Below are 13469 nucleotides of genomic sequence, written 5' to 3'. Positions count from 1 at the left end.
TTACAGGGCTTTAGTGAGGCCTCACCTGGAATATTGTGTTCAGTTTTTGTCTCCCAACGTGAGGAAGGACGTTCTTGCTATTGAGGGAGTGCAGCAGCATGGCAGGACTGACATATTAGAAGAGACTGGATAGACTGGGCCGCCTGTGTATGCTGGAGATTAGAAAGATGAGAGGGGATCTCATAGCCAAATATAAAATTCTGAGGGGACTGGACAGGTGCGATGCAGGATGAATGTTCCCGATGTTGGGGAAGTGCTGAATCAGGTCTAAGGGTTAGGGGTAAGCCATTTTGGAATGAGATGAGAAGAAACATCTTCATCCAGACAGTTGTTACCCTGCAGAATTCCCTACTGCAGAGAGTTGTTGATGCCAGGTCATTGGATATACTCAAGAGGGAGTTAGCTATGGCCCTTACGGCTAAAGGGATCAAGGGATATGGAGAGAAAGTAGTAAAGGAGTACTGAGGTGAATGATCAGTCATGATCTTGCTGAATGGCAGTTCACTCTCGAAGCGCCGAATGACCTACTCCTGCAACTATTTTCTATGTTTCTATGTTTCACAGCCAATAAGTTACATTTGAAGAGTAGGTACCGGAATACAGGAAACATGGCAGTAAATTTACGCACAGCAAGGTTTTGCAAATAGTAGATAATCTGCTCAATCATGTTGTTCCAGGAATGGATATTTTTCTGGACACTGTGGCGAACTCCCTTGCTCGTCTTCGAAATAGTGCTGTGAGAACGTTTATGTCCTTATGAGAGAGCAGCCGGGCCACGCTTCCATCCGAAAGACGGCCCCTCAGACAGTACAGCACACACTCAGTACTGCATTAAAGTGTCAGCATAGATATTGTGTTCAGTTTTCTGGGGTGGGGATTTAACCCCATAATTTGTGATTCAGAGGCGAGAGTTATACCACAGAGTCACTGCTGACATGCTTTTTAAAAATAGTCATGTTCAAAAGGAAATTGGATATATATTTGAATTGCACTAGTTTGCTGGGCTGTGAGCAAAGCGCGGGGGAGTTGAACTAATTGTATTGCTACTTCAAGCAATCTGCAGTCGCACGACTACCAGCACAGTCTCCTGATGTGCTTTCTAATTCTGTGATTCTCTAGTGCTTGCACGGCACGTAATCTTTCGTCCATTAATGTCAATGGACTGAAAGCTGAGGAAGATCCTCCATAATTTTTCGATAATATACCCGCTGTGGGTGTGAGATACTGGCGTAGTGCAGGTTTGGGAGATCCCAGCGCTGGCACAGACAAGTGCACAGTAGTTAAGAAAGTGTTAGAAGGTGTGGAATTAAAATATATTTGTCCATCTGAAAGAAAATAGGAGGTATTATGTCGGGAGTAATATAGAAACATAGAAGCATAGAAAATAGGTGCAGGAGTCTGCCATTCGGCTCTTCGAGCCTGCACCGCCATTCAATAAGATCATGGCTGATCATTCCTTCAATGCCCCTTTCCTTCTTTCTCTCCATACCCCTTCATCCTTTTAATCATAAGAGCCATAGCTAAGTCCCTCTTGAATATATCCAGTAAAGTGACATCAACAATTCTCTGCGGCAGGGAATTCCACAGCTTAATAACTCGCTGAGTGAAGAAGTTTCTCCGCATCTCAGTCCTAAATTGCCTACCCCTCATCCTAAGACTATATCCCCGGTTCTGGACTTCCTCAATATCGGGAACATTCTTCCCGCATCTAACCTGTCCAGTCCCGTCAGAATCTTATATGTTTCTATGAGATCGCCTCTCATCCTTCTAAATTCCAGTGAATAAAGGCCCAGTTGATCCAGTCTCTCCTCATATGAATGACCAGCCATCCTTGGAATCAGTCTGGTGAACCTTTGCTGCACTCCCTCAGTAGCAAGAAAACCTTCCTAAGACTAGGACATCAAAACTGAACACAATATTCCAGGGGAGTACTAACGAAGGCCCTGTACAACTGCAGGAAGACCTCCCTGCTTCTCTGTTCAAATTCCCTGGACATGAAGGCCAACATAACATTTGCCTTCTGTACCGCCTGCTGTAGCTGCGCGCCCACTTTCAATGACAGATGAACCATGACACCCAGGTCTCGTTGCACCTCCCCTTTTCCTCGTCTTCCACCATTCAGATAATATTGTGCCTTTGTGTTTTCGCCACCAAAACAGATAACCGCGTATTTATCCGCATTATACGACATCTACCATGCATTTGCCCACTCACCTAACCTGTCCAAGAGAACCTGCAGCCTCTTAGCCTCCTCCTCACAGCTCACACCACCACCCAGTTTGGTGTCAGCTGCAAACGTGGAGATTTTACACTATATTCCTTCATCCAAATCGTTAATATATATTGTAAAGAGATCGGGTCCCAGCACTGAGCCCTGTGGCACTCCACTAGTTATAGCCTGCCATTCTGGAAAGGACGCATTTATCCAGAATCTCTCCATCCTGTCTGCCAACCAGTTCACTTTCCACGTCGATATATAACCACCATTACCATGTGCTTTGAATTTGCACAACAACTCTCGTGCGGGACCTTGTCAAAAGTCTTTTGAAAGTACAAATACACCACATCCCCTGGTTTTCCCTTGCCCACTCTGCTGGTTACATCCTCAAAAATTCGAGATGACTCGTCAAGCGTGATTGCCCTTTCATAAATATATGCTGACTTGGTCCGATCCTTTCACCGTTTTCCATATGCGCTGCTATTTCGTCCTTCACGATCGATTTCAACTTTTTCCCATACTACTGATGTCAATCGAACCGGTCTATAATTACCCGTTTTCTCTCTTGCTCCTTTTTAAAAAAGTGATGTTACATTAGCTACCCTCCAGTCCATGGCAACTGATCCACAGTCGATAGACAGTTGGAAAATGATCACCAATGCATCCACTATTCTAGGTCCAATTCATTGAGCAGTCTGGGATGCAGACTATCAGGCCCCGGGGATTTATCGGCCTTCAATCCCATCAATTTCCCGAACACAATTTCCCGCCTAATAAGTTTATCCTTCAGTTACTCCTTCTCACTAGAATCACTGTCCCCTAGTCCCTTCGGAAGGTTATTTGTATCTTCCTTCTTGAAGACAGAACCGAAGTTTTGGTTGAATTGGTCTGCCATTTCTTTGTTCCCCATTAGAATTTCATCTGAATCCGACTGCATGGGACCTACGTTTGTCTTTACTAATCTTTTTCACTTAACATATTTATCGAAGCTTTTGCAGTCAGGTTTTATATTCCCTGCAAGCTTCCTCTCACACTCTTTTCCCCCTTCGAATTAAAGCCTTAGTCCTCCTCTGTTCAATTCTAAATTTCTCCCAGTCTCAGTTTTGTTGCTTTTTCTAACCAATTTATATGCCTCTTCCTTGGCTTTAACACTATTCATAATTTCCTTTGTTAGCTATGGTTGAGCCAACTTCCCAGTTTTATTTGTATTCCAGACAGGGATGTACATTTGTTGAAGTTCATCCATATGATCTTTAAATGCTTGCCATTGCTTATCCACCGTCACCCCATTTAGTATCGTTTGCCAGTCTATTCTAGCCAATTCACGCCTCATACCGTCGAAGTTACCTTTCCTTAAGTTCAGGACCCTAGTTTCCGAATTTACTTTGCACTCTCCATCTTAATAAAGAATTATACCATATTATGGTCACTTTTCCCAAAGTGGCCTCGCACAAAAAGATTGCTAATTAGTCCCTTCTCATTACACATCACCCAGTCGAGGAAGGCCAGCTGCCTGTTTAGTTCCTCATCATATTGGTCTAGAAAACCATTCCTAATACACTCCAGGAAATCCTCCTCCACCGCATTGCTACCAGGTAGGTGAGCCCAATCAATGTGTAGATTAAAGTCGGCCATGATTACTGCTGTACCTTTATTGCATACATCCCTTATTTCTTGTTTGATGCTGTCCCCAATCTCACCACTACTATTTGGTTGTCTATACACAAAAGCCACTTGCGGTTTCTGCCCTTTGGAATTCCGCAGCTTATCCCATACCGATTCCACATCATCCAGGCGAATGTCCTTCCTCACAATTGCATTGATTTCGTTTTTAATCAGCAACGCCACACCACCTTCTTTTCCTCTCTGCCTATCCTTCCTAAACACTAAATACCCTTGTATGTTGAGTTCCCAGCATTGGTCCCCCTGGAGTCATGTCACCGTGGTGCCAATCACATCGTATCCGTTAACTGCTGTCTGCGGAGTTAATTCATCCACCTTATTCTGAATACTCCTCGCATTGAGGCACAGAGCCTTCAGGCTTGTTTTTTTTAACACACCTTGTCCCTTTAGAATTTTGCTGTCATATGGCCCTTTTTGTTTTTTGCCTTGGGTTTCTCTGTCCTCCACTTTTACTATTCTCCCTTCTATATTTTGCTTCTGACTACATTGTATTTCTCCCTGTCTCCCTGCACAGGTTCCCATCCCCCTGCCATAATAGTTTAACTCCTCCTCAACAGCACTAGCAATCACTCGCCCTAAGACATTGGCCCCGGTACTGTCCACGTGCAGACCATTCAGTTTGTACTGGTCCTTCCTCCCCCCAACCGGTTCCAATGTCCCAGCAATTTGAATCCCTCCCTTTTGCACCACTCCTCAAGCCACGTATTCATCTGACCTATGTTGCGATTCCTACACTGACTCGCACGTGGCACTGGCAGCAATCCTGAGATTACTGCTTTTGAGGCCCTACTTTTTAACTTAGCTCCTATCTAACTAAATTCGCCTCGTAGGAACTCATCCCGTTTTTTACCAATGTCTTTGGTACCTATATGCACCACGACAACTGGCTATTCACCCTCCCTTTTCAGAATGTCCTGCACCCGCTCCAAGACATCCTTGACCTTTGCAGCAGGGAGGCAACATACCATCCTGGAGTCTCGGTTGCTGCCGCAGAAACGCCGATCTATTCCTCTTACAATTGAGTCCCCTATCACTATCACTCTCCCACCATTTTTCCGGCCCTCCTGTGCAACAGAACCAGCCACGGTGCCATGAAGCTGGCTGCTGCTGCCCTCCCCTGATGAGTCATCCCCCTCAACAGTACTCAAACCGGTGTATCTGTTTTGCAGGAGGATGACCACAGGGCGCTCCTGCACTACCTTCCTTGCTCTACTCTTCCTTGTGGTCAGCCTTTACCTATCTGACTGTATAGATTTTACCTGCGGTGTGACCAACTCGCTATGTGCTATTCACTTCATTCTCAGCATCAAGGATGTCCAGGGTTAATCCATCCGTAGCTCCAGTCCCTCAGAATATGCAGGCGGATAAACTTCCCGCACACGTAGTCGTCAGGGACACCAGAAGCGTTCCTGAGTTCCCACATAGTACAGGAGGAGCATAACACGTGTCTGAGCTCTCCTGCCATGACTTAACCGTTAGATACACTTAAAATGGCAATAACAATGTTAACAGTTTATTAATGATATAGAATTGAAAAAGAAAAATTACTCACCAATCACCAGCCAGTCACTTACCCCCTTGGCTGTGACGTCACCTTTCGATTTCTTTCTACTTCATTTTTGCCTTCTCTCCCAGCTGCAGCTGCACAAGCACGCTTCACCCAGCACCTCCCGACGAATGCTGGTTTTGTCTATGCCTGAAACGCTGCCGCTAGCCTCACCATGCATCTCCCAACGAACGCTGGCCTTTTGTAGGCCTGACACGCTGCCGCTCCGCCTCACCACGCACCTCCCGACGAATGCTGGCCTTTTGTTGGCCTCGGACGCTACCGCTCCACATCACCACGCAGCTCCCAAAGAACGCTGGCCCTTTGTAGCCCTGGGATGCTGCCGCTCTGACTCACCTTAAGATTTATACAAAGCTTTTTAATCATCCAACGAATGGAGCAGGTAGATTGTAACGAATAACAAATGCAAGTTGCTAAGGATTCGGAATGCGCAGAAATGACACATTGAGGAGCGTATGTATGAGCGGAAGTGATCAAGCGAGGCTTTTATTGTAGTTACAGTGTTCAAACACAGAAAATGGGAATCTGGAATCCAGGGACGCAATCCCCCGACATAAAATAATGGGTACTGACAGGAGTGAAAGGTTGCTGACAATGTTGCATGTTTCCTCAATTAAGGAAGATTTCTGAGGATGCAACAGTGGCTGAAATAGTCTCAGTGTTTAAAATAAGGCCAGGAGAGATTTAGTGGGTGGAGACCTGGGAGAGGAGCTACACAAAAGGGAATTATATTGGTTTGAGCGGCGGTGTGCCATCTTTATTTCATCTGCCCGAGTTTCTGAAACACATCCCTTTCATGTAGGGTGGAGAAATGCGGGTGGAATGAAGCAGTCGGATTTCAGCGAAGCAGAACACAATGTCATACATCTACAAACGGTGAGTAATTCCTGGACGGACTGGGAGAACAGGCTATTCACAGAGAACTAATTACAAAATGAAAGTCGCTTATTTAAAATTTTTGTTTAATAGATTCTCAACGGGGTTGAAGTTATCTTCGACCCAAAAAGAAACAAAAATGATACCAACCAAAACAATACGACAAAAACATAGATACTGGGCGGGAGGAGGTCTAGTGATCCATTCTATCTGTACTCAGTCCTTTGATATAGCGATCAAACACTATCCACACTGTGCTCTCTCTCTCTCCACAGTAATTTATCTTCCTCTGCTTCAGATATTCATCTAATTTTCCTTTAAATATTCCCTGAGACAAAACTTTCCATGAGCCACCAAACAGCTGCATGAAGAGGTTTCTACTAAACCATCTGCTCATTCCCTTTGTGCCAACTTTGAGTCGATCTCCCTTCATCACTGACACGCTAACTACCTGGAATAATCGCTCCTCATAGTTGCGCCTTAACTCGTCAGAATGTTTCAAACTTCGATTAAATTGCTTCTAAATTTTCGTTGTTCTATTGCAAATAGTCCCCATAACTGTCCTGCAGTCAGTATATTTCTTATACACAGGACCATCCTGGTCAATCTGCACTGAGAACTCTCACACAGTGATGATCCAAAGCAGTACCTGGTGTTCTCACAGTGGCCTCGACAGTATTGTGCAAAGATCCATAGCTACTTGTTTATTCTTATGACCAATGCCGATGTCTATAAATCCGAAAGTTATGGTTACTTTTTCACGGATTTATCCGCCTGAAATGAATTTGTTATGAATTCAGTATTTGGATTCCTATCGATGCTGTCGATCCAAACACTTGAGCTCCTTCCCTTTGAATGTCTTATCCCATTCCTTGGCGTTTCACAAGCAATCAGGCGAGTTCAGCGATGGACAATTTGTGACTGAGTCAGTGTTTCCGGGAATTTTTATTATTCTCTGGAAGAATGTGCAACCGCATCACGAGTCCTTAATTACCAAAGATTCTTCTCACCATCTGCACATGTTCGACCAAATTTAGAATAATTAATATCGGTTTCATTTTAGCTGGGATTTTGTCAGCGTTTTTGACAGATCACATGCATGAATTGTAATAGAAACTTAGAAACAATGAAAATACAAGCAGTAGTAGGCCATTCGGTCCTTCGAGTCATCATCGCCATTCAATATGACCATGGCTCAGCCTCTATCTCAACATTATATTTTCGCTTTCTCCCCAAAACCCTTGAAGCCTTTTTTTTCTAGAACTCTATCTATCTCACTCTTGCATATATTCAGTGAATAGGCGTCGTCAGCCTTCTGCGGTAGACATTGCCACAGATTCACCAACCTCTGAGTGAACAAATGTCTCCTCCTCTCGCTCCTAAAATTTCTCCGCCATATCCTGAGACTGTGACTCCATTTTTCCAGACTTCCCAGCCAGGAGAAACATCCTCCCATATCCAGTCTACTAACCCAGTCAGAATTTTATTCCTTTTAATGAAATCTCCTCTCAATCTTCTATACTTTAATTAATACAACTTATTCCACGCAATCTCTCCTCATAGGACAGTCCTGCCATCCCAGGAATCAGTCGGGTTAACCTTCACTGCACCCCTCTATGGCAAGTACATCCTTTCTTCGGTAAGGTAAATAAAACTGCACACAATACTCCAGGCGCAGTTCCCCAAAGCCCTGTATAACTGTTGGAAGACATCTTTGCCCCTGTACTCAAATCCTCTTGCAATGAAGGCCAACATACCATTTGCCTTCCTAACCGCTTGCTGCACCTGCATGTTTGCTTTCAATGACTGCTGTAGAAGGACACCCAGGTCCCTCTGCACATCGACACTTCCCAAGCCATCACGATTTCAATATTACTCTGTCCTTACGTTTTTCCTACCAAAGTGGACAACTTCACAATTATCCACATTATACTGCATCTGCCATGTGTTTACCCACGCAGTCAACCGATCTAAATCGCCTAACAGTGTCTTTGCATTCTCCTTACAACACACAATCACACCTATTTTTGTATCGTCAGCAAACCTGGAAATAATATCCTAGATCCGCTCATGCATATCATTTATATATATTGTGAATAGATGGGGCCCAAGCACTGCTCCCTGTGGTACCCAACTCGTCACTGCCCACCACCTCGAAAAGGACCCGATAATTCCTACTGTCTGTTTCATGTCAGGGAAACAATCTTCATTAAGTGCCAATACATTACTACCAATCTTATGTGCTTCAATTTTTCACACTAATCTCTTGCGTGGGACTTTATTGAATGCCTTCTGAAAATCCAAATACTTTACATCCACTGTTTGTCTCTTATCTATTCTATTAGTTACTTCCTCAAAATATTACAGTAGGTTGTCAAACATGACTTTCTTTTCATAAATCCATGTTGACTTTGTTTAATCCCATTGATATTATCTAAGTGTCCTGTTATTACATCCTATTAATAAGTCTAGCATTTTCCCTACTACTGAAGTTAGGCTAATCGGTATGCAGTTCCCCGTTTTTGCTCTCCCTCTTTTTGTAAATAGTAGGGTTACATTTGCCAGCCTCCAATCATCAGGAACTGTTCGATACTTTATAAAATTTGAGAAGATGACAACTAATGCATCTACTATTTCCATGGCTACCTTGTTTAGTACTCTGGGATGCAGATCATCGACGCCGCTAGATATATCTGCCTTCAGTCCCATTAGTTTCTTCCAAAATATTTTCTTACTATTAATCATTTCCTTGCATGTCTCTTGCTCACTATATCCTTGGTTTCCATCACTTCTGGGACGTTATTTTCTTCCTCTTCCAAGACAAAACTGAAGTATATATTTAATTGTTCTACCATTTCCTTGTTCCCCATTCTAAATTCTCCCGTTTGTGTCTTTAAACGACCTACATTTGTCTTCATTAATCTTTTTTGTTTGCGTACTTGAAGAAACTTTTGCACTCGTATTTTATGTTTCTTGCAAATTTAGTCTCATACCCTATTTTTCCTCTCTTAATCAATTTCTTGGTCCATATTTGCCAAATTCTATTGTGCTCCCAATCCTCAGGCTTGCTACATTTTCTGGCAACTTTGTATAACTCCTCTTTGGACCTAATACTATCATGAATTTATTTTTTTAGCCATCAGCGGCCCAAGTTTCCTTTTGTGCTTTTATGCCAGAAAGGAATGAATAACTGTTGCAATTCATGCCTTCGTTTTTCAAATATTAGTAAATGCCTATCCACCGTCATGCCTTATAATGAATGTTCGCAATCTATCACAGCCAATTCATTACTCATAACTTCGTAGATTCGGTTGCTTAGATTTAGGTCCCAAGTTTCGGATTGATTACTTAAGTTACCATCTTCAGTCATGTTATGGTCTCTCTTCCCGAAAGGACCCTGCACAACAAGACCGTTAATTAACCCCTTCTCATTACAAAAAACCCGTTCTTTTATAGCCTATTCCCAAGTAGGCTTCTCAACATACTGGTCTAGAAAACCATCTCATACACACTCCAGAAATTCATCTGCCACAGTATTATTATTAATTTGGTTTGGTCACTCTAAATGTAGATTAAAGTCAACTCCGATTACTCTAGTACCCTTGCTACCTGCATCTCTAATTTCCTGTTTGGTGCCGTCCCCTACATTACCACTACTGTTTGGACCCGACAGACAACTCCCACCAATGTGTTCTGTCTCTTCGTGATCCTTAGCTCCAACCAAACTGATTCTACATCTTGACTTTCTGAGCCAATATCCTTTTCCATTATTGGTCGGATTTCATCCTTTACTAACAACGCCAACGCAATAAACAATTTTATGAAAATCATTATTTTTACACTCCTTTACTAGTTTTGGGGAGATGCATTGATACAGAATATCAATACAATTAATTATGGTATTTTTATCGACAGTACAATACAAGAGCAGACTCCGATTTTGTGTTGAGTGAGAGACACCAGTCGGTGCACAAATGACATTCTCAGTCAGTATCTGCGACATAAGAGGTGAAAGGCCACATCGATAAAGCAAGGTCCGACTGTTTCCTCTATTTCAAGACTGATGACGGTACAAGAGCTCGCTCTAATTGTCAATTAGTAATGGTGGCTATTTGAGAGACCCATGCCTGCAATATTTACACGAAAGTTACAGGAAGTTACCAATATTGTCGATCGCCTGACCTTTGATTGATTCAGCACCAAATTAAACTTTATTTATGATTTTTATGTGGGGCCCGCGATCCTAGTATCTGCAGTGTGAGGTGGATTACTCTGCTGTCCACATGTCTAAATCTACTGCTGAATCTCATCAATGTTTTTCCTTAATCATGTCCAGGTGATTTGTTGGCTTTAGTCCCAATAGTTTCTCAAATGCGTTTTCCTCTGCTGATCAAAAGTATTTTAAGTTCATCACTATTATTAGTCCCTTAGTTATCCACTTTTTGTGTGTTATAGAGTGAAGTAATATTCAAAAATGGTTGTTTAAAATCTCTGCAATTTCCTTATTCCATGTCACAATTTATGCTGTCTACGCCACCAGTGCTACTCTCTGGATTCTGCCATAATTACAGTAATTCTTACAATCGTTTTTTTTCTGTTTCTTGCTATTTGACTCTTATATTCCAACCTGATCCCACCACACAGCGCTGCCCCCGATCATCAAAATCAATGGCCCGGCCTTCGACAACATGAAACATTTTGCATACCTTGGGAGCCTGCTATCGGTAAGGGCAGATATCGATGGCAAGGTCCAACGCCGCCTCTAGTATGTCAGTGCAGCCTTCGGGCGCCTTCGGAAGCGAGAGTTTGAAGACCATGACCTCAAACTTTACACCAAACTAGTAGTGACACCCACCCTCCTATATATCTCAGAGACGTGGACCATATAACAACATCTAAAAACACTGGAAAATTACGGCCAACACTGCACAAGCTCCTGGAAATCCACTGGGAGGATAGACGCAGCAACGTCCCGAGCCCAAGGCCGCCCGAAATGGAGGAAGAGCATCGGGGTGTGAGCTGAGCACCTCGAAACATTTCGTCGAGCGCATGCAGAAATCAGGCACAGACATTGGAAGGAGCGTGCTGCAAAGCAGACTCACCATCCATTGTTTCCTTCAACCACTTCCTGTCCCACCTGTGAATGAGACTGTAATTCTCGCACAGGACTATACAGCCATCTGAGGCCTCACTTTTAGAATGTAAACCAGTCTCCCTCGATTCCGATGGACTGCCCATTGTTACTGTGAATGTTTTCTCAGAAGAATCACTCAACACTCAGAATCGTTTCAACGCCAATGCGGCCTTTATTTTTGCATGCGGGGAGGAATCTCAGGACTGGATCCAGGCACTTCTCTCCGACGAACAAAGAAACTCATCGATATTTATATGTTTTACAATAGTTCTTTACAGTTAATCAGCCCACTTCGGCTGGACATAATCCAATCATAACGATTATAGATTACATATAGGTTTCTTTAACCCAATAGAATTCCCCTGATACCTCAGGGGCTATATGTTCGGTATTTATCAGCTCGGGCTGATTAATGACCTCTTTATGTGAGGCACGTTCTCCAATTAACTCTGGTCCTCGGTGCTCAGCTGTGTGAAGTCACTGATTATACTAGTGAACTATAATGGTTTATTATAATTATCTTGAATCCAAGGCATTCCTGGTACTGGGCCTCACAGGGTCATTGCTCGGTCATTGCTCGGTCAGCCCCAGTTCATTACTTGACTAACGGGGTTCCCATCATGATTGGGCAGCCATTTTATATGTGGCCACTTTAAATTTATATGAGTTTAGATATATTCAGCAGCTGCCGAATGCCTAGTGTTTTGATATATTCAGCAGGTGCCTAATGCCTACAACAGTTACCAAGTAACAGGCTAATGAATAAGGTCACTGAATTTCGAGTCAGCGGCCAAGTAGTACAAAGTATAGCTAACTGGCTGAAAGAGAGATAACAGAGAGTTGACGTAAAAGGGTAGCTATTCAAAGTGGCAGAAGGTGGTTCGTGGTGTTCCACAAGCACAATTGTTGGGAGCACTGTTGTTCACAATCTATATTACATTTGACTAACGGGGTTCCAATCATGCTTGGGCAGCCATTTTATATGTGGCCACTTTAAACTTATATGAGTTTAGATATATTCAGCATGTTCCGAATGCCGAGTGTTTTGATATATTCAGCAGGTGCCTAATGCCTACAACAGTTACCAAGTTACATGCTAATGAATAAGGTCACTGAATTTCGAGTCAGCGGCCAAGTAGTACAATGTATAGCTAACTGGCTGAAAGAGAGAAAACAGAGAGTTGGCGTAAAAGATAGCTATTCAAAGTGGCAGAAGGTGGTTTGTGGTGTTCCACAAGCACAATTAATGGGAGGACTGTTGTTCACAATCTATATTAACGATATAGAACTTGCACTCAAAAACAAAATATAGATTTGTGGATGAAACCAGATTTGGTTGCGGACGGCAGTAGTACACAATACTTAAGAGAACAGGCCCAATTTACAAGCGGACATCAATAAACTTGAAGAATAGGCATATAATTGACAAATGAATTTCAACGCAGCTAATTGTGATTAATTATATTTGTTTGGAAGAATGTGGAAGTCACTTATTACTTCGAAGCAAAAGCACGAAGCCAGAATATTATCTGAATGGTGGCAGACTAGAAATAGGGAAGTTGCGACGAGACCTGGGTGTCATGGTTCTTCATTCACTCAAATTGGGCAAGCAGGTACAGCAGGCGGCAAGTGGTATGTTGGCCTTCATAGTTAGGGGGATTTGAATATAGAAGCAGGGAGGTCTTACTGCAGTTGTACAGGGCCTTAGTGAGACATCACCTGGAATATTGTGCACAGTTTTGGTCTCCTGTCTGAGGAAGGACGTTCTTGCTATTGAGGGAGTACAGTGAAATTTCACCAGACTGATTCCAGGGATGGCTGGGCTGTCATATTAGGAGAGACTGGAACAACTGGGGCTTTATTCACTGGAGTTTAGAAGGAAGAGATTGGATCTCTTGTAAAAATATAATATTCTGACAGGACTGGACAGGTTAGATGCGGGAAAAATTTTCCCGATGTTGGGGAAGTCCATAACCAGTGGACATAGTCTT

This window comes from Pristiophorus japonicus, chromosome Y, assembly GCF_044704955.1.
Source record: "Pristiophorus japonicus isolate sPriJap1 chromosome Y, sPriJap1.hap1, whole genome shotgun sequence".
NCBI classification, from domain to species: domain Eukaryota; kingdom Metazoa; phylum Chordata; class Chondrichthyes; family Pristiophoridae; genus Pristiophorus; species Pristiophorus japonicus.
The sequence above is the reverse complement of the archived record's forward strand: the minus strand, read 5'-3'. Positions refer to the sequence as shown.